General features: G+C 36.9%; 1 protein-coding gene across 3 annotated transcripts in view; it reads left to right on the top strand.

Moving 5' to 3' along the window:
• Window positions 1-21591, top strand: part of LOC149549294 (autophagy-like protein) — a 172612-nt gene that overhangs the window by 14142 nt on the left and 136879 nt on the right. The window lies entirely within an intron of this gene.

Genomic DNA, 21591 nt, shown 5'->3' with positions numbered 1-21591 from the left:
GCACCATCTTTTGACAAATACTAATTGAAGATTATTTGTGCCCTGATTTTCCATTATCGTTTGATTCTATGTGTTGAATTTGGATCTCCAAGTTTAGTTTGCATGATTGAGTATTTCCATCATCTGCACACCGTTCATCCTTCCATACTCCAGGAGAATAGTCAGACAAGAGCAATACACCATTATACGACATCATTGTGTCCGTACGAACTCCTGTTACACAAGTGACCGTATGACCCTCCTGCTACATAGTGACCGTACGGCCTTTTGTTACATGTCCATCCACCTCCACCGCACTTCTCCACTTCCCCCCCATCGTACAAGCAAACAACCATTGTACGGCTACCTTGTCTCCACCTTACGGCCTGTAGGTGCTTGTCGTATGGCCTCCTTGTCTGCCACCGTATGGCTTGTAGGTGTCCACCGTACAGCCCCTTCGACTGTCATCATACGGCCTCCATCATTGTCCGTACTCCCCCTTATAACCAGCAATATCGTACAACCCACAAATCCAGTATATCCGTACTTGTTTGTCTCACACATAGAGGTCAGGGACCACACAATTGTTTGTCACGCACACACAGAGGTCGGGAACACTACAAAACATTGCCATATTCTTGGTAATGGAAATATTACCATCAAGCCAACTGTTTAACCAAATAACTCAGAGTAGAAAGGTGCAAAAAATTAAGTAGGAAATGAGATGCATACTACAACTTTCCAATAGAATATGCCCTTTTTGAAAAATATAGAAAAATAATGAAATTGACCTGTTATGACCTTTAAACCCACACTGTTATCATTTCCAAAGGAGAAGCCATTGGTTTTGAAACACTAACCTTATCTCTATTTGCTTGAAACCAAGAAATCTTTAAACTCTTCATCCCTTTGTTCATCCAGTATATGGTATGACTTAAATCTTAGTTACTGGATTCGCAGCCCCTGCCCTTGCATCCTGGTGCAGATGTGTTTGGATGTGGATGCTATGGGGGATGTGTTCGGATGCACATCCATCTACATCCACACAGGCTTTGGATGAGCACCCAGACAACATCCGGGCACATCCGGGATCAAGTTCTGAAGGAGATCCGCCTCCTTTGCTTGGTTTATGTAATGCATAGAAGTATTAAGTTTAGGAATGTGGTAATAATTATAAATATATTCTAGAATGCATTGATACTCAATAAGTGGGCCGTATAGCAAAAATTTATGTTATGTATCATGATAATTAGTCATTTTAGATGCTGTATACATGAATTGCTTTTCGGTGGTAGGCAACATTTTCAGACTGTGTCAATTAATCATAGTTTCCATAATCAATTTGAGGATAGTAATCCCCATTCAGGCCCACATGCTTCCCTTCTATGTACTTAACCACTTGAATTTCTGTCTAATTTGTATACCTGAGATCAGAAGGTAGTGTGGATAATAGGTTTGGATGTTATACTAATTGTAAGTCCAATGGCTCATGTGAGTTGCTGAATCCTTGCACTTGTTTTTAGTAAGTGGATTGTAGGTGTCAGGTGTCCATAAGACTAAACCTGGTAAGAGCCAAGCTCTTGGCAGATGGTAGTTTGTGTATATACAAGCAATAAATTGTAGAACTGTCTCTGCATGATTGAATGTTGAGACAAATAAGAAAGATGGGATCATGAGCAGGTGAGTAATTTCATGTACATGTAATTTCATATTATGCATCATCTCTACTTTTTTGAAGATTTTGATAAAGCCAGGCCCTACTAAGGTTTTATTGTTGGTAAGGCATTGTGACACGTGCCACTGTCATCTCCTCTTTTCTTTTTATAATTATTAATTTTGTATATTTCTTTGATTGTTCGTATATATATACATACATACTTACATAGACACACATACCCAAATGCATCCCAAACCCCCCAAATTTTTTCACGTATCATTTTACCCAGTGCTCGTACTCGCATCCATTCCAGGATTCGAACACGCAACTTAGATTTTAATCAATGTTACCGAATCGTCACCTTCAGTCCTTCGTACCTAGAAGCAAATTGATTCCAAAACGAAAACCATTTGGAATCGACTGTGGAATCTGTTGGTTCCCAAAACCGTAGATTGAAAATCCAAGAGCCTGCCACTTCTTTGATAGGATTCCACAATTAGTTTTGGCCAACGAACGGGAATACTTCTTGATTCCTCTGCACTTTAGGCTCCGCTACACCTAGGTGGGTAGACCTTCTCCTCGAACCTGATGTAAAGTTTCTGCAAAATATCCTTGGACTGAATATAGACTGGAATCTGCCTTTCTTATCTCCTTATAGTTTGCTGATAATAACTTCAGATGATAGCCTTTAATTGAATTAGAGATATAACTCAGAATTCTGTCTTCTATTTCTGCAATTTGAATGAGGGCAGTAATGACTAATGAGCAGATTTGTATTTGATCTTGTGTGCTCTTAGACTTCATCCTTACCCTCTATAAGTATCGGAGTCAATGAACATGTCCTTATAAAGGACATGTCTCTTCAACAAATCACTTGCCTAACCTCTAGAAGTCAGTGACTTTCTAAGGGTAATTAATATTAATTACAAACACAAACAAATGTTGTTAGATTAATACTAAAACAACCTCCTAAGGATAGACGCCAATCTTGAAGAAGGAATAATGCAAAGACTTGTTCCTCTACTTATCATGCTATATCAGATCTGATCGATTTGTTATCAAATTAGAATAAATAATAAGTTACATATTTGACACTCCCTCGTAACTTGATAATCATACTGAGAGATCATATCTAGCAACATCAATAAAGATGAACAAGCAAGAATTGACACTCTATATCTATTTGAATCTCCTTAGCATGTGGTATCATAGAACACATGATACAATGTCATATTACTAAACTTGTAGTATGACAAATCATTGCTACTAGTGATAATAGTATTGCAAAGAATACAATGTACAGGAGAAATCTGAAGAGTAATATAATTTCTTCATTTATCCAAGTTGTGATTCATAGATACTAGTATTTCTATATCATAACGTGATCCTGAGTTTAAGATCTACTAGAATATAGGATAAACCTAGAGAATAATAAAATTCTTCCTTTATCGAAATTGTGACTCATTGACATAGCAATGTCAACATCACAATATGATCTTAAACTCATCTAGATTTTACAGTAGAACTCTACTGTTTAGCACATTATCTAAGAGATCGTCATCTCTCATAATGTCTTTTATACAAGTGTTCATTATTTCAGAGATCGTCACCTCTTAAATAATGAATACAAATGGTGGAGCCCATAACAGTCAATAGCCTGACAAAATAAAAGTATTTTATTAATAATTTAAAGAGTATAAATGGATTACAACTCAACCATACCAAGTCTCCTCTTGAAGTGTTCTATCTTCACTCTAGATAGAGGTTTGGTGAATATGTCTACTGTCTGATCTGCAGTGCAAATGTATTCTAATTTTACAGAATTCTTGTCTACCATATCTCTTACATAATGCTACGGAATTTCAATATGCTTGGATCTGTCATGAAAAATTGGATTCTCTGAAAACTTGATGGAACTTTGATTATCACAATGAATAATCGTAGGATTCATGGCTTGCCCAAATAATCCCACAAGTAACTTCCTTAGCCAAATTGCTTCTCAAGAGACCATCGCTGCTGCAATGTATTCAGCTTCTGTGGAGCTCTGAGCTACTAAAGACTACTTTCTGCATATCTAGGATATCATTGCTGATCCTAAACTGAAACAATATCCTGAAGAACTTTTTTTGTCTTTAACACTTCCACGCCAATTTGAGTCGGTGAATCCATGCAAATTTAAATCAACTCTCTCATATTTGAGTCCAAAATTAAGAGTGTCTTGTAAGTATCTCATAATGTGTTTAACTGCAACTAGGTGAATCCATTTGGCTCACACATAAATTGGCTTAAAGCATTAACAGCATAGCAAATATCCGGTCTTGTATTTACTAAGTACATAAGGGACCCAATCATCTGTCTGTAGAGAGTAGAATCTATGGAAGGTGATTCTGTTGCTGCTTCCTTAAGTTTATGTAGATTAGTCTCCATTGGAGAAGACAGAGACTTGCAATTCCACATTCCAAATCTCCTCAAAATGTCTGATGTATACTTCCCTTGATTAAGTATGATGTTGTCAGAATTTTGCCATACTTGCAGTCTTAGGAAGTAATGAAGGAGTCCCAAATCTTTCATTTCGAATTCTCTAGTTAGATCTTTCTTGCACTGATCTATAAGATGATCATCACCTGTTATTAGTAAATCATCAACATACAGTATCAGAATTACCATATCATCTTTATCTCTTTTATAATATAAATTCGGATCGGCTTCATTCTTGGAGAATCCTAAGTCGGTGAGATACTTATCAATTCTTTCATACCAGGCCCTGGGAGCCTGCTTAAGCCCATAGAGAGCTTTCTTGAGCCTGCAAACAAAAGCGTTAGGATCATGAGTTTCAAATCCTTCAGGTTGCTCCAGATATACTTCTTCTGTAATCTTTCCATTTAGGAATGCTGTTTTTACATCCATCTGATGTACTTTCTATCCCTTCGATGCTGCAATTACTAAGATTGCTCTTACGGAGGTATATCTGGCAACAGGAGCAAAGGTTTCTTCATAATCAATCCCTTCCTTCTGAGAAAATCCTTTGGCTACAAATCTAGTTTTATACTTTTCAATGCTACTATCAATAGCATGCTTTATTTTATATATCCACTTGGAGGAAACAACAGATTTTCCTTTAGGTCTTGGGACAATTTCCCAAACATCATTCTTCATAATAGAGTGATATTCTGCTGTCATAGCTTCTTTGCAAGCTGTATGTTTAATAGCATTAGAAAGATTGGTTGGTTCAATTTTGGATAAATCACTGATGTTTGCTGTATAACTGGAGAACCTTTTAGGTCTTTTGCTTTCTCTGACTGTTCCAAAAGGTGCAACAAAGTCTTGTGCTTCTACTATTTTAATGGCCCAAAGTGGTCTTTTCTTTGAATTTTGAGTTTCTTCAAGATTTAGATTTTGAATTTCATCTTCAGTTTCTTCTAAGTTATCCCTCTGGGACCCAGATTCACTATTTCTTTCAGAACTAGGTAAAGGAGAAGGTTCTTCAGAACTTAGGGCTCTTTTGAATGCTAGATCTTCTTCAAAAATTACATCCCTACTAAGTTGAATACTTTTCTGTCCAGGTATGAAAATCCTATATGCCTTAGATGTTTCACTATACCCTACAAAAGCACCTTTCCTCCCAGAGGGTTCTAACTTGGTTCTCTTTTCTTTTGGAACATGGATATATACAGGGCACCCAAAAATCCTAAGATGACTTATATTAGGTTTGACTTTAGTAAATACCTCTTCAGGAGTTTTATCTCTAAGGTAAGAATGTGGGCTTCTGTTTTGAATATAAAAAACAGTATAAGAGGCTTTTGCCCAAAGGTAATATTCTAGATTTTGATAAAAAATCATAGCTCTAGCAGCTTCTATGATTGTTCTATTCTTTCTTTCTGCTACCCCGTTTTGTTCTGGATTATAAGGAACGATGTACTCCCTCTTAATCCTTAATTCTTTACAAAACATTTTAAACAAGTATGAGGTATATTCCCCTCCGTTATGAGTTCTAAGGGTTTTAATTTTGTGTCATGAAAAGTTTTCAGTTAATGTTTTAAATTCTTTAAATCTCTTCAAGATTTCTTCTAATTCTTTGCATTTTAAGAAGTAAATCCATGTTTTCCTAGAGAAGTCATCTATGAACAAAATATAATATCAGAATCCTCTAAGAGAAGGAACAAACATAGGTACACATAAATTTGAATGAATTAATTCCAAAACATTATTTGTTTTCCTAGTGCTATCATGAAATGGACTTTTGGTGTTCTTACCTAGAGCGCACCTTTTGCATATGCTTGAGTGGTCTTTATTTAGTTTAGGTAATTTAGTAACCATCTTCTCCATAGTTGATAAGGTTTTGAAATTTAGATGCCCTAATCTTCTATGCCATATTTCATTTATGTTTGCAACTTCATGAATTAAGGCTTGAATAGGTTGACTAGGTTCTATATTCAATTCATACAAATATCCTTTTCTTTGACCAATCAACTTCGCTTTCTTGATTGAGTTGTTCTTTGCCCAAGTTAATATTTTGCCATCCACGAATGCAACATTATGCCCATCATCTTCAAGCGCTGTAATTGAGATTAGATTTCTTTTAATTCCTGGTACGTAGAGTACACCTTTGAGAAGAAGAGTATTTCTTAATTTTAGTTTCAAGGTGCAATTTCCAATTCCTTCAACGGAATGTGCTGAATTATCACCAATGGTAACTTCACCGTTAACCTTTTTTGATAAAGAGTCTAGTGTTTCTTTGTATCTGGTTATATGTCTAGAAGATCCACCATCAATTACCCATGCTTTACTTGAAATTTCATTTGATAGTGAGGAGTACAATACACAATTCTTAGGATCATAGGTGTCTTCTTCCCTAGTGACATTTGTATAGTTTGCTTGTTTAGAATTTTCAAGACAATTAGATCTGTAGTGTCCAAATTTCTCACATTTGAAATACTTTATTTTAGATAGATCTTTCTTGGGTTTCCCATTCTTTTGATTTCCCTTTTTCTTCTTGAAATGCTTCTTCTTGCTCTTATAGGAGTTTTTATTAAGAACATGAAGTTCTTCATCTTCTATTTTTAGTTTCCCTCATTTCTTTAGTTTTTTGGATTCTTCTTGTAGACAGTCATTCTTAAGTTTGTTGAAATCAGGAAGATTATCTTTGACACTTATTCCTTGTGCAAAAGTCTCCCATGAATTTGGTAATCCATCTATAGCCATTAGTGTTAATTCTGTGTCACTAATAATGGTTCCTATACTTGACAGTTCATCTCTAATGCCGGCAACCCTTAGGAAGTAAGAATTCATCAATTCTCCTTTTTTTATTTAAATGTGATTTAGTTGCCTTTTCAGTGCAAGAACCCTAGTTGCATTGTTGACCTCATATGCATTTCGTAATGCTTTCATCATATCAAATGCAGTTTGATGTTTTGTAAGCATGGGTACAATATCATTTTTTACTCCATCTAAAATGATTTGAATGACTTTTCTGTTTCCTCTGCTCTAGATATATTTATGAGGTTCAACTGGAGGTTGTTTGGATGCTCCATCAACAAATTGTTTTACATCATTCTCTTTAAGAATCATCACGATTCTTTATTTCCAGGCATCAAAATGTTCTTTCCCATCAAACCTGTCCTCGGGTCTGATTGTGTATGCCATTGAAGATAGGAGATAGTTGCTAGATATATATGAAGTCTGATAACTGAATTTTGCAGAGCCTAGGTTCGACTACTAGAGCTCTGATACCATGTAAAGTTTCTGCAAAATATCCTCGGACTGAATATAGATTGGAATCTGCCTTCTTTATCTCCTTATAGTTTGCTGATAATAACTGTCATGTCCCCTTTTCAAATAATTAAAAAATAATAATCTTTGCTAAGGCAGGCAGGCCCAAGAAAGTGAAGTTTCGGAAAAAAGGGGGTTAATCTTTGGAAACCGTTGGACTAATAAATGAAAATTATTATTAAAATATGTTTCATTAATCTCTCTTGGACGTGAGTTACAGTTATGCCCTCTTTTAAGGGGTTTGGAGGCATTTTGGGCTGATGGGAGAACTTGATTTTTGCTCATTCTTTGTTATTCTTCGGAGGCTGCCAAACCTATGGAGAAGGAGACCCAAGAACGGGAGTTTGCAGGTTTACAGGGAAACCCAAGAACGGGAGTTTGCAGGTTTCTAAGAAGGCTAAGGACGGGAGTTTGAAGCCATTCCATGTGCATGCTCATACAGAGTTTGCCTTTGTGCTGAACAGTGTAGATTTGTGGGTTTTTGGGTGTGTTTTTTGCATGAGTTTGGTGTTTTCAGTTGAGCATTTCATATCAATTTTGGTTGCTGCTGTATTTCAGACTTTAAGCTGTTAAAATAGAGCTGAATATATGTATTGGGACGTGATTAAACTTTTGAGATAGTTTATTAGTGTTGTGTGGTGTTTTCGGGCATTTTTGTGTTAATTTCGAGAGCCCGATGAGCATAGTTTTTGTCCTACATTTGAGAACTGTTGTGTAAAGGTTATACGGATCTGGAAATGTCATTTTTTAAGTTGTTATGCTGCTGAAATTTCTGTAAAAATGTCCACTTTCAGATTTATTAATAATTGGTGAAGCTGTGAAGCTTTTGGCACAATTTCTGGCATACCCGATTTGGGGTTTCTTGAGAAATTTGGAGGATCTTTGTGATATTAGTTGTTTGATCTTAAAGATCTGATTAAAGGTTGGAAATATCATACAAAATCAGAAAAGGGACATTTCAGTGGTATCAGAGCCATGATTTTGCCAGCCTGAGGGTTTGTAGAAGTTTGCAGGTCAGTTTTGACAACTACCCAGATCTTGCATTTCAGTTTTGAGAACTACCCAAATCTTGCATGTCATAATTTATGATTGCATGTTGCTTCTAATCAGCTGCATGTCAAAATTTATGGTTGCATGCTACTTCTAATCATTTTCATGTTAGTTCTTGGTGAATTTGGTGGTTGTAGAAGTTTGCATTTCAGTTTTGACAAGTACCCAGATCTTGCATGTCAGTTTTGACAACTACCCAGATCTTGCATGTCATAATTTGGTGGTTGCATGTTGCTTCTAATCAGTTGCATGTCCAAATCTATGGTTTCATGCTACTTCTAATCATTTTCATGTTAGTTCTTGGTGAATTTGGTGGTTGTAGAAGTTTGCATGTCAGTTTTGACAACTACCCAGATCTTGCATGTCAGTTTTGACAACTACCCAGATCTTGCATGTCATAATTTGGTGGTTGCATGTTGCTTCTGATCAGTTGCATGTCCAAATCTATGGTTGCATGCTACTTCTAATCATTTGCATGTTAGTTCTTGGTGTTTGAAGAAGTTATATCCTATTGGGGTTACACTCTACTTTATCCAGAATGGATAGGTATAGTACAGAGTCTCAGAGGGAACGATCTTGGACAATTGATAGCCAGAGTCAAAATAGTAGAAAGGATGGTTATTTAGACATTCGAGATAAACTTATGAAAATAAGCCATGACATGTCTAAATAGTTGGTTGAGCACCACCGTATAATGAATGACATGTTATCTGACCCAACTAAGGTGGATAAGTTGATTGGATTTCTATTTGGCAGATTTTCTCACAGGACAGATGACACAATTCCTAAGAACTTGCATGAGGAGTTTGAGAAACTAGCTGATAGCCAGGTAGAGGTCTCAGATTCTACTCTGCCACAGGAGGTGGTGGGAAAGGATATTACACAGATTGATAGTAACGGTCAACTTGATACTCAAATTGAGACAATTGTTTACAGGTTGTCAAAGGGTGATGCCACAGGTATTCAGGATGGTATAGGTACAACAGGCAGTGACTACAGTGTAGTGGGTTTAGATGATGATTATGAGGATGTTGTTGTGCAGGATGGTGAGATACCTGGTAGAGATGAGCAAACATTGAGCATTCATGACTTTGCTGAGAAAGAGTACCGGGCACAGTCAGATGCTTCATCACATGAGGTTGAGGCAGGTAGTACTTCATATGATTTATCCCGCTAGCTGAAAGTGAGTGAAGATAGTATTTTGACTTCATTATCTCATCATGATAGGTATGTGGAGTTAGTTGGTATTGGTCATATTACTCAAGTGAGGATTTTGCTTGAGTTACCAGCTGATTCTAGTTTACAGATATGGACTCAAGATTGTTATATTGGCATTTGGGATTCAGTTGACAGGAGATCTTTAACACTTTTTGGCAGCAGTGTTTGTTTGGGTGCTATCATGGATTTGATTGGCAGATTGCACGGTGTTGTCTTTTCTTGTGCTAGCAGCTTGTCCAATGTTGGTATTAGTTTTTATACACCGATGTTGGGCTTTGTTCATATATCCAGTCGACCATACTTGCTAGAATGTGTTGATGATATTCCATATTTGGCAGTGTGTATAGATGAGTCCCAGGATCATATTGGCATTGATGACATCCAGGAGGATGCAGTGGGCAATTTTGAAGACTTAGTTTCCGTGGGTATAGAGGAGTTGGACAGCAATGCTAATGTTTTTGATACTCCGTATGTTGATATGAGTTTTAGATTTGATTCACAGGATATGGATGGTAATACTCTAGAGACTAGTAACTTTGAGGATACTCCTTTAGACAGTGCATCAGAGGAGGTTTGTAGGAGACAGTCAAGCCAGTGCCATCATGTGTCTAATCAGTTGAGAGTTAGTGACCAAGACATTGCTATCACTTGCCAGCATTTCGATGCTACTCGTCAGTTGTTAGCAGTTTATGGATGGGGTTCTCCTATTAGTGATGAGCAAGGAGGCAGTTATCTTTCCTTGACAGAGTTCCACTCTTTATGGGAGGCTATCCAGATTCTGAGACAGGATTATATGCAGTTGGTAGCCGACAGAGATTATCTTATGAAGTGGGGCAGTACAACATATGATGCATTGTTGGCCAAGGAAGACGAGGTGAGTGAGCTTACTGAGCAGCTTGTGGTGACTTCTGAGATTCTTGAGAGTACACAGTTGGCTTTCAAGGAGTCACAGTTTCATTTGGCTAAGGTGACCATGGAGTTAGAGCGACTACAATCTTCACCTGATTCTATACAGTCACAAGCAGTGGTGTTTGGTGATCTGAGGATGTCCATGGCCGAGATTGTCAGAGACAGTGGAGATGGGGATGCATCCATTCTTGATACTAACATTGGAATATCAGGTTCATTCCCACTAGAGTTAGGTTCAGTTGAGTTGGGTGTTGTAGCAGATTGTTGTATGCTTGACATGGTGGTGGCCTCTAGTATTGATGGCACAGAGACTAGAGATTTATCAAAGATCATGTGTGATGTTGGTGAGTCGGCAGTTGGCATGGTTCCTACTAGTAACACTACTCCCTTGGTGATATCTTCGGAGGTAGTAGTTAGTTCCAACATGGTTAATGATCAATTGCAGTTAGTTTCATCTGGATTACAGTCTGAGCCACTGACTGAGATTGGTGCATTCTATCGGCATTACACTGTGAGGTATGCTCATCAATTTACCTTTGATGACCATGTTGATGAGATAATGATACAGAGATGTACTTTGGTTCCTAGTGCTTATCATCAGTTATGGGACAATTTGATGCCTTAAGATGAGAGTTGTGATGGGCATGACATGGCGATAGGTTCTACAGTTGACAGCTTGATAATACATGACTTAGAGCAGGAGTTTCAGAGTGATGCTTTAGCGGGTGTTGTTATTGATTCTACTCCTTTGGCTATGACATCTCCTGACTTAGCTGGTGATCAGTCATAGTGGGTTGTATCACTTGTTCATGGTGAGTTGTTGACTAAGGTTGGTTTTTTTTATCAACATTATATTGCAAGGTATGTACATCAGTTAGCATTTGATCCTTGTGTTGAGGAGTTGATGGCAGGAAGATTTGGTTTGGGTTCCAATTCTTGCTATTTATCTTGTGATGGCTTTTCACCATCAGGGGTGCATGGTAGTTATGGTTATGAGATAGTGGCCGGTGATTTGCAAAGTTGTGTTGACTGTAGGAGTTGTACAGTGTGTGGATTCTCCATACTTGGTATAGTTTCATTTGAGAGCATTCACCATTGTTGCAGAGTTGGATTGTGCATTCCGTATAGGCCAGTGGGATGCGTTGATGGTATTTACTGTGTTGGTAGTTTGATTTGTCCACTTTGCTTGGGTTCTGATGTTCTAAGAGTTTGTGCCTCATGGGTTTTTGATTGTGGTAGTGGTGATTTCGGAGTTTGGTTGAGCTATAATTGTCAGTTTGATTATGGATTCCTCTTGGTCATATTGCAGAGGATATTGCAGGAGCCTGTGTTAATTGGTAGTAGTATAGTTCATGACTACATTTGGGATCCAGGTGGATTGATTGGTTTATTGTTCAACCATTGCTTGAGGACAAGCAATGTTTGGGAGGGGAGGACTTGTCATGTCCCCTTTTCAAATAATTAAAAAATAATAATCTTTGCTAAGGCAGACAGGCCCAAGAAAGTGAAGTTTCGGAAAAAGGGGGTTAATCTTTGGAAACCGTTGGACTAATAAATGAAAATTATTATTAAAATATGTTTCATTAATCTCTCTTGGACGTGAGTTACAGTTATGCCCTCTTTTAAGGGGTTTGGAGGCATTTTGGGCTGATGGTAGAACTTGATTTTTGCTCATTCTTTGTTATTCTTCAGAGGCTGCCAAACCTGTGGAGAAGGAGACCCAAGAACGGGAGTTTGCAGGTTTTCAGGGAAACCCAAGAACGAGAGTTTGCAGGTTTCTAGGAAGGCTAAGGACGGGAGTTTGAAGCGATTCCATGTGCATGCTCATACAGAGTTTGCCTTTGTGCTGAACAGTGTAGATTTGTGGGTTTTTGGGTGTGTTTTTTGCATGAGTTTGGTGTTTTCAGTTGAGCATTTCATATCAGTTTTGGTTGCTGCTATATTTCAGACTTTAAGCTGTTAAAATAGAGCTGAATATATGTATTGGGACGTGATTAAACTTTTGAGATAGTTTATTAGTGTTGTGTGGTGTTTCCGGGCATTTTTGTGTTAATTTCGGGAGCCCGATGAGCATAGTTTTTGTCCTACATTTGAGAACTGTTGTGTAAAGGTTAAACGGATCTAGAAATGTCATTTTTTAATCTGTTATGCTGCTGAAATTTCTGTAAAAATGTCCACTTTCAGATTTATTAATAATTTGTGAAGCTGTGAAGCTTTTGGCACAATTTCTGGCATACCCGTTTTGGGGTTTCTTGAGAAATTTGGAGGATCTTTATGATATTAGTTGTTTGATCTTAAAGATCTGATTAAAGGTTGGAAATATCATACAAAATCAGAAAAGGGACATTTCAATAACTTCAGATGATAGCCTTTAATTGAATTAGAGATATAACTCATAATTCTGTCTTCTATTTCTGCAATTCGAATGAGGGCAGTAATGACTAATGAGTAGACTTGTATTTGATCTTGTGTGCTCTTAGATTTCATCCTTACCCTCTATAAGTAGAGGAGTCAAGGGACATGTCCTTATAATGGACATGTCGCTTCAACAAATCACTTGCCTAACCTCTAGAAGTCAGCAACTTTCTAAGGGTAATCGATATTAATTACAAACACAAACAAATGTTGTTAGATTAATACTAAAACAACCTCCTAAGGATAGACGGCGATCTTGAAGGAATAATGCAAAGATTTGTTCCTCTATTTCTCATGCTATGTCTGATCTGATCGCTCTGTTATCAGATCAGAATGATTAACAAGTTACATATTTAACACCTGATCACTTGGTTTAGAGATTTTCTAAATCGAATTTAAGCTTCGAAGAGTTCTTTGGTTGGCAAAGTCCTTGAACTCAATTAATATGAAACTGAATGCTAAGTACTGGTTGGATGTTTCGTATAATTGAATAATAATAAATTTGATGCTTGTAGGAAGGAATATATAGATTTTCTAATTAAAATAATAGAAAGACCAGTGCCTTTGCTCATCCGGGCAATAGAGTCAACTTCAATGAATTTTCATGTACAACACTATAATGTTCCATGCACTTATACTGTCAACAATTAAATAATCAAGATGCGATAGATCAAATATATATGCAATCTTAAATTAGTCCAGATTGACATTTAACTCCTTAGGTAGGGAGTCAAACTGGACATAGATATGGAAACAATTTGATATTTCACAATATCTGTGATGATCTGAGTATAAGATGCTAAATGACCGTGTCCACTTATTTGACATTTAAATTATATACAGAATTCAAAAAAAATAATTACAAGGGACAATTCATCTGCAGTTTAAATCTCCATGTAATTTAAAAATAAACATAAGACATTTTATTTTATTATTAAAATAAAATAATTGAATTTATATTACAAAGTCATATTAAACTCCTTATCCCTCCCTACAAGTGATATAAAATGCTTTTTTCAGAATATGAATGTTCTCTAATGTGTCTTCTTGACTTCCCCCTTTTTTACAAATGAAATCTCTTACTTATATTACATGATATTGTGACTTTTTAGAGAGTCACATCACTTTTTAAATGAACTAAATGTTTGTAAATTTTTTTATTTATAAACTATGGTAAACACATTATGTGGCATTCTCCATTGAATCGTGGGGGATAGACTTTGGTGATAATACTTTGCTGTCACTTTAATCTTTTAAATGCATATACTCATAGATTCACCAAGGACGGGCGGCTACTTATATTTATCTCAATTTACTTGTTGGGCTCTGTCTCTATTGTGATCTCGGAGCTGATATTCAACATATAGAAAATCTGCCAGTTGCCGAATTTCTTCATTGGTTTTTGTTCGATTAATAAACATATATATGTATCGTCGAATAGTTATCACACATAGATCTCCAGACTTGATGCCACATAAAATAGAACCTCCTCATCGTTGTTTAATAGTCCTCCTTATTCGATAATCTGCAACTTCTCTTGGTGTTCACTGAGTGTGATTTATTTCTGGTCCTGTATGTGAGAAACATTAATTCATCGCATATATATCTGATGTCATCTCTCATTTATATTGCTTGCTTTCAAGGTGTTGTCTCAACCATTTCGAATCCAAATAGGGCTGTCAGTATCTGACCTGGAGTCCTCCATTCGACTTTTAGCGTTGGTTTCATTGTATAGCTTGACTTCATTTTTTATTGTGAATTCATAACTTTTATCGTTGCATCCTCCATATAACTTGCATGCTTATAATCACTGACTTCATATGGCTTCAGATACGAATTCAGTATTATGAATTTGGCACTTTGTACTCCTTATCGTTGCCTTTAATAAGTATTTCTTTTGTAATGGAACCCACCATGCCTTGGAAAGAGTTGGTCCTTCAAGTACCAGATTTCTGTGATAACATAATTCTTTTATATCTCTTTTACTGCTTACTGCTAATATGTAACAATCCGAATATACTCCTCTGTTCTGAAAACATTCTTTTTGCCTAATGGTTTGGAAATTCCTCATGATCTGTGTGACATCAGGTAACTCTGTATAGTGCTGAAGCAGTGGCTAGTTTAATATAGATGTATAGTTTATTAATTTCTTTTGGTAATTTCATTATATCAACCAACCAATCCTCTCTGAAAATTTCATTCATGGACATCTCCAGTTCAAGGGCCAGATGCTTTCAATCAGCAACAACATGGTCTTTTAAAATTGTTATAATTCCAAATGAACACATGATGGCCAGGTTGCATCGAAAAGAGAAAAATCTTTATCTTTATTATAGAATCGGCATGTCCTTATGGAGTAACTCCTTGTTTGTCAAGATGACCACTAGAGGATATATATGTCATAAAATCCATAAGGTATATAACTATGTCAGCATCAGCCGTTTATTTTAAATGTATAATTGAACTATAGGATGAAAATATAGGATAATTAGATAAAGCAAATGCGGAGTCAAAAGATATGGTGACCTCTTTTCAATTGGTTTATGTGAATTTTTAAGGTGTATGAAGTTTGTAACTTAGAGATAAAGGAAAATTCATATCAAAAGGTCATAAACATGCAAAATATAACGCTGGTTTTTAGCATAACAAAATAGAGAGGATGCTCAAATGGGAGTCCTAATTATGCAAAAATTTGGGCGCCATCAGAATCGAGCAGGGTACTGTTTTTACAATCAGAAACGATTCCAACTTTTTTGTTTATTTTTTAGGAGGATTGTGCTGCTGACGTGGTGATTCCATGTCAACTCCAAGTCAACTCTAACTGTGTATTTGACTTTGACTAAAAAAAGAAAACCTAAAGTTTGGCTTTTTCAATAATGCAGCTTAGTTATAATTTCATTCACCCGTGTCCGCTTTTCCTTCCCACGATGGCTCTATGTAGAGCGGCTCTTGGTGGTTTGATTTCTTGCATAGACAGTGTTTCTACTTGTCGTTTTCGGTGGTTTGCATAGACTGGTGGTGTGACAGTGGTGTTTCCAACTTTCCTGTTGCCGTTTTTGGTGTTTTTCACAGACGGTGGTTTTCCCAAACTTCATTGGCTGCCCAAACTTAGTGGTTTTATAGTTAAGTGTGCTGTTGTTCCTTGCCTCATTGCGTTCAGTGCTTGCCACAAAGGACTAAGGTAGGTCATTTTTTTAATTTCAAAAGATTTAAAATTTAAAAAAATATTTTATTTGTTTTATTTATTTAATCAGTTTTAAATTTAAAAAAGTTAAAACCAAGTTATAGTTAAACACAAAACAAAATAAATTAAAACCTAGATTTTAAAATTTTTTTAAAATATAAATTATTTAATGTTAGTAAATTAAATTTCATTTTAATTTACAATTGAAAAAATTACACTCTTCAATATTCTAATTTTTAATAATAGTATCTATTAACCAACCCGTTCGTGGGTGCATTGGGGTTAATCCAATCTCGAAAAGGGAGAAGGCATTATGGATACCACTAGAGGAGGGATGGATCAAAATTAACTTTGATGGGGCTGCAAGGTGCAACCCAGGTGTATCAGGGTGTGGATGTGTGGCAAGAGATCATAAAGGCAATATAATTGCGTTTACAGCGAAAAGATTGCCGGATAGAACAAATAATATTGCAGAATGTTTAGTGCTAAGGAAGCTTTGAGATTAGGAGTCAAAATTGGAGGTCAACGTATACATTTGGAAGGTGATACATAAATCATCATCAATGGCATCAAGAAAGCAACGATGGAAGCATGGCATTTGGATCAAAGTATACGGCAAATCAAGGAGTTGCTGTTGGACTTTGAAGACTTTAAAGTTTCTCACTATTACAAGGAAGTAAAGTGGTGGATTGGCTAGCCAACTTAGGCGCCAATTCAACATTGGATCCTCAACATGTTATTTGTGAGGACTTCTGCCACCTTGGAGAGTGAATTAAGAAAGGAATTTAGATGACCATTAGAGTAAATATCCCACTCATGGTACTGCATTTTGATGTTTGAAACATTATGATTTAGACTCACGAGGACATTAACCACCCCAGGGTATGCAGAATTGTTCATGATACCAAAGCACCCCCTGTGCGTGTCAAAGAAGTGTCTAATTGGTTGTGGTACATTTTCCAGAGAGTTTCGAGGGTGTTAAATTTAGGCGGAAGTTAAGGAAAGGTCATCGTTTTTCATAGAGACAAAAATGAAGGTGAATTTTGCTCTTGGTTCGGATTCGCAAATTCAAACTTGTTGTGAAGTTTTCACATCATCGCCCCAAAATTTTTGGGGACCCCCTTTTTTTTGGATTGCTTTGGCAAAATTTCTTGAAGTTGTCCAAAAATTTCCGATCGTAGAAAATTTTTACGTCTTGGACACCTTCAGGCCAGGATGGAAGAGGTTAGATTTGTTTTTCACCCAGTTTTAGCTTGATTTTCTGGAATGACTAATTTTATCCTTAGGCCGAACAAATTTCAAAGAACAACACTTGGCAAGATAAAATTGTGAATTTTGTACGTAGATGATTTATTTTGAAAACTGGATGTAATTATGTAATCTTTAGCATTTTCAAAATAAATTAATTTTTTAGATTTAATTGTTTCAGAATTTTTTTTTCAGTGAAAAAATTAATTTTGTGATGGTGAAATCAAATTGGAACATCGATTTTAGATTCTAGAGAAATGCTTTTATTTTTGTTAAAATTAAAAATTAAAATTGCATGGCAAAATTGATTTTGGATTTAAATTGCAAAAAATTGGCATTCAATGGATTAAATTTGCCTTGAAATTTTAAGTCTTTAAAGAAACTAGTAATTTAAAATTGAAAAAATTAATTTTGGCTTGCCAAATCCGATTTTTAATGATATATTAATTACTAAATTGTCATTAAATGAAAACGTTTAGCATCTCCAAGGCTTTATTAATTTTATTTTTGCAATTTTGGTCTAACTGGTAATTTAATAATGCAAATTTTATTGTGGCAAAATTAAATTTTGGCTTATTATTTAATTGGGACCAGATTGTGCACTAATTAATGTTTTTTATTTTTTTCCTCTCCTAGGTGCAAATCAGCTAGCTAGGGAAGGCAAGTGAATTGGGTATAAGAAGGCACTCCTTCCCCTTGTCTCCTCATTCTTCCATCTTCCTCTTCCATGCTTGGAGTAGCTCTTCCTCCTTGGATGATTTTTGGCAAAAGGCAGATTTGCATATGGGAGCAGATTTCTTCTTCCTTGGATGATTTTTGCAAGGGCAGATTGGTATTTTCCTTGGATGATTTTTTTTGCAAGAGTAGATCTGCACTCTTCTTGCTTGGCGAATTTTGTGGGAGGCAAATTTTGAGGGAGCCAAATTTTGTGGGAGCTGAATTTTGTGGAGCTGTGGAGCAACAATTTTTGTGGAGCCGAATTTTGTGGAGCTGTGATTTCTGTGGAGCTGAAATTTGTGGAAGTCTGATTTTCTTGAGGAGTTGCGATTTTGCATCATATCTGGACTATTATTTGGCAAAGGAAATAGGTGATTAAAGGCTTTTTTTTTTGCACATGCATGGGCAATTCCAAGAGCACCGAATTTTGATTTCTCCAGCTAGAGCATTAAGATTTGCAAGAGATTTGAAATTCTTAGGTTTGATCCAAAATTCCAAAAGAAGACCCGGCCATTGGTAAAGATAAATTCAATTCATTTAGAGTTGAAAGTGGTCCTTAAGCAGATTTCATTCTTTTGTTCTTGTGTAGTTTTGTTTCTCTTGGTTCTTCTTGCATTCATCATCCACCACTTTATCATCCCATCATAGGTTGAAGATTGGAGATTGTTAAGTGTAGAATCCATGATAAGACATTTGAAGAGGCAAAAATAAGCTAGACCACCCTAGGAATGAAGTTGGGGATATGTGTAGTCCATCTTAAGGCACGAAGAGACAAAAATAAGTGTTAGTCCCATCCTAGGTTGAAGACTAGAGATTGATAAGCGTAGTGATAGGACTTGGCGAGGCAGAAATAAGTGTAGAATCAATCGATAGAAAGAAGGTTGGAGATCGATCGATAAAGGTAATCCATATCACTTAGAATGAAGGGGCAGAAGTAAGTGTTTAGGATGGTAGATGTTAGTGCAAGCAAAAACCCTAAGGGAACAAATACTAAGAAAGACAAAGAGGATATGATGCCCAAAACAACTTTCTTCTTGAAAATGAGGCGAATAACCGATACCAATGTCGGTACAATAAATATGGTATAGGTAAAGGACAGACTAAAGGAAGGACAATCTCCCTTGGCAAAGAAGATATATAGAAGTGGAATTGTGCACGCAACAGCTTTTCCTCCTATCTTGCCTTGTCCAGAGTTGGTTATGGAGTGCGCATCCAGGTTTGATATGATTAGTAAATCCATCATTTTTGATGAAGGGAAGAGGGTGTTGGCCAACATTGGCGAACATGCGATCGAAGAAGCATTTAACATTCCCTAGTACAAGAGCATGATAGTGGTGATGATGGATTAGGTAGCCAAGTCATTTCAGGATAACCAGGAAGCTTATTTCATGCATCTAAAACAAGATTGGCTATACAAGGGAAAGAAAGGAGTCACCAAATCATTGAGGCTCATAGTGGTAGACTTCAAATTAGAATATGGTGATCTCATGGTGCTTCTCAACCAAATCATGGGCCTAGCTCAAAGTATGCAATCCGAATACTAGATGTACTTCTTTATTGATGAAATTGCAAATGGAAGGGGCATATTAGATTGGGCTAGAATTATAAGTGAAAATCTAGAATTACAACTTAGGGCAGTGCAAAACTAGAAGCAATTCCACATGAGGTCCTAGCCCTTCTAGTTGATTGCAAGTTGGCAAAGGTTGAAGTGCAAGCTTTGGTGAAGAATGAAATCGGGTGAAGGGCGAATTTGATTGAAGATTAAGATTGAAGAAGCCTTGCAATTTCAAGAAAGTGCGGATTAGTAGGAGAGATTTGAACATATTTGAGGCTAGGCAAGGCTTGGCTATTCTTGCAAACTAGCTTGGTTGAATTCGAATGGAAAGTTAAGGAAGCTATAGAGTCAAAGGATTCCCCTTACTTATGAGAAGATGAAGCCAAAAGAATGCCCAACAGAATCAGTCGGACAGAGGGGTGAAGGAAGTAGCCAGCAATAGGAAGCAGTTAGAAGCAAGAAGAGAGCTTTGGAGGTAGAGAAAAGCAAAGAACATTCGGAACCTCCAACTAAGAGACAACACACAACACTGTCAAGGGAAAGTATAATTGAGGCTAGAGGCCAAGAAGATAACACAAGTGAACAAAGGACCCTGGTAGAAGTGAGCTCTGATTCAGAGTCAAGTGGTTATAGTAATAGCACCGAGTACTCTTCTCTCTTAGAAAATCAATGTGGAGATGACATGGCAGTTACTAGTGAAGAAGGAGATGGGCCGATTGATATTGAGGCAATAAATCAGGCACCCGAGGCCGTTGGTGATGCTTTGTTAGTTGAATCGAATCCAGATTTGGGGAGATGCACCACACCACTATGGTTAAGGCAAATGCTTATGCTAAGAGGCAAGGTAGTAACTGCCCGAACAATTGAAGACATCCAAGGACTAATAGAAAAGGGTGATAGTGAGAACCAAAAATAAATGGCAAAAAGAGTGGCAAAGGTAATCAGGAGCGACAATGATGGTCACCGAAAGGTTCAAATTGCTATACCAACAGTCAACAAGGCATTGGATGAGATTGCAGCCCAAGAATATAAGATAGTGGAGCATAATTTGGGAAGAAACACAGATGACATGGAATGTGAGGAGATCCAGGAAGGTATAGCTTAGAGAAAGGTTGAGGAAGGCAAATGAGAGGATCATAAAGTTGGAGGCCGAGAAAAAATATTGGAGAGATTATCAACCTATCCAATAGTTGCACCTGGTATCGCTTTCTCAAGACAGCAGGAGCAACCTAGAAGAGATATTAGCTTAGCTACATGAAGTCAAGGATTGGATCCATGATACAATCCAAGATGGGCGGAATTTCTTGCCGTCCTTTATCTCAACATTTCGGTCATTAGTGACTGTTAGAAACAAATTTAGAATATTTGAAGAGGAGTGGAAGGATTTCCTTCCAGTCTAGGATTTAGCTATTCCCAGGCTAGAGGCGTTCATTGGGCTACCAGAGACATATTTGGAAAGGAGCCAAGTTGGTTGATGAAAGAGGATTGAGTACGGTTGAGTCTTGGTTTGTTGCCTTGACTACTAGATTGAGAACACTCGAGGAGATACAAAATGCAGTTGCATAGCACAGCCCAAGCGTCGACACTTCCATTTCAACCATGAATGAGCGATGTTGGAGTGGCACTTGTCTTGAAGACATCAGAGAAGAGGACATTGATGAGACAAGACTTGGATCAAGATTGGATCAGTTAGGAAAGGTTGCTATCAAGAAGAAACATTTGGGCATCCTTTCCTCCCTCAATGCCTTCATCAGTTTTGCAGAAGAGTATGAGAAGGACCATGAAAAGACACTACAGGCAGCAAGCAGCATGATGAAATCAGCTGAGCTCAAGATAAAGCATACACCTTGCCCTCCCATGGAGGAAGTCAATGAAAGGCTAGCTAGGTTC

Source organism: Cupressus sempervirens, chromosome 7, assembly GCF_028749045.1.
Source record: "Cupressus sempervirens isolate cs-2001-9-10 chromosome 7, ASM2874904v1, whole genome shotgun sequence".
Lineage (NCBI taxonomy): Eukaryota > Viridiplantae > Streptophyta > Pinopsida > Cupressales > Cupressaceae > Cupressus > Cupressus sempervirens.
The sequence above is the reverse complement of the archived record's forward strand: the minus strand, read 5'-3'. Positions and strand labels throughout refer to the sequence as shown.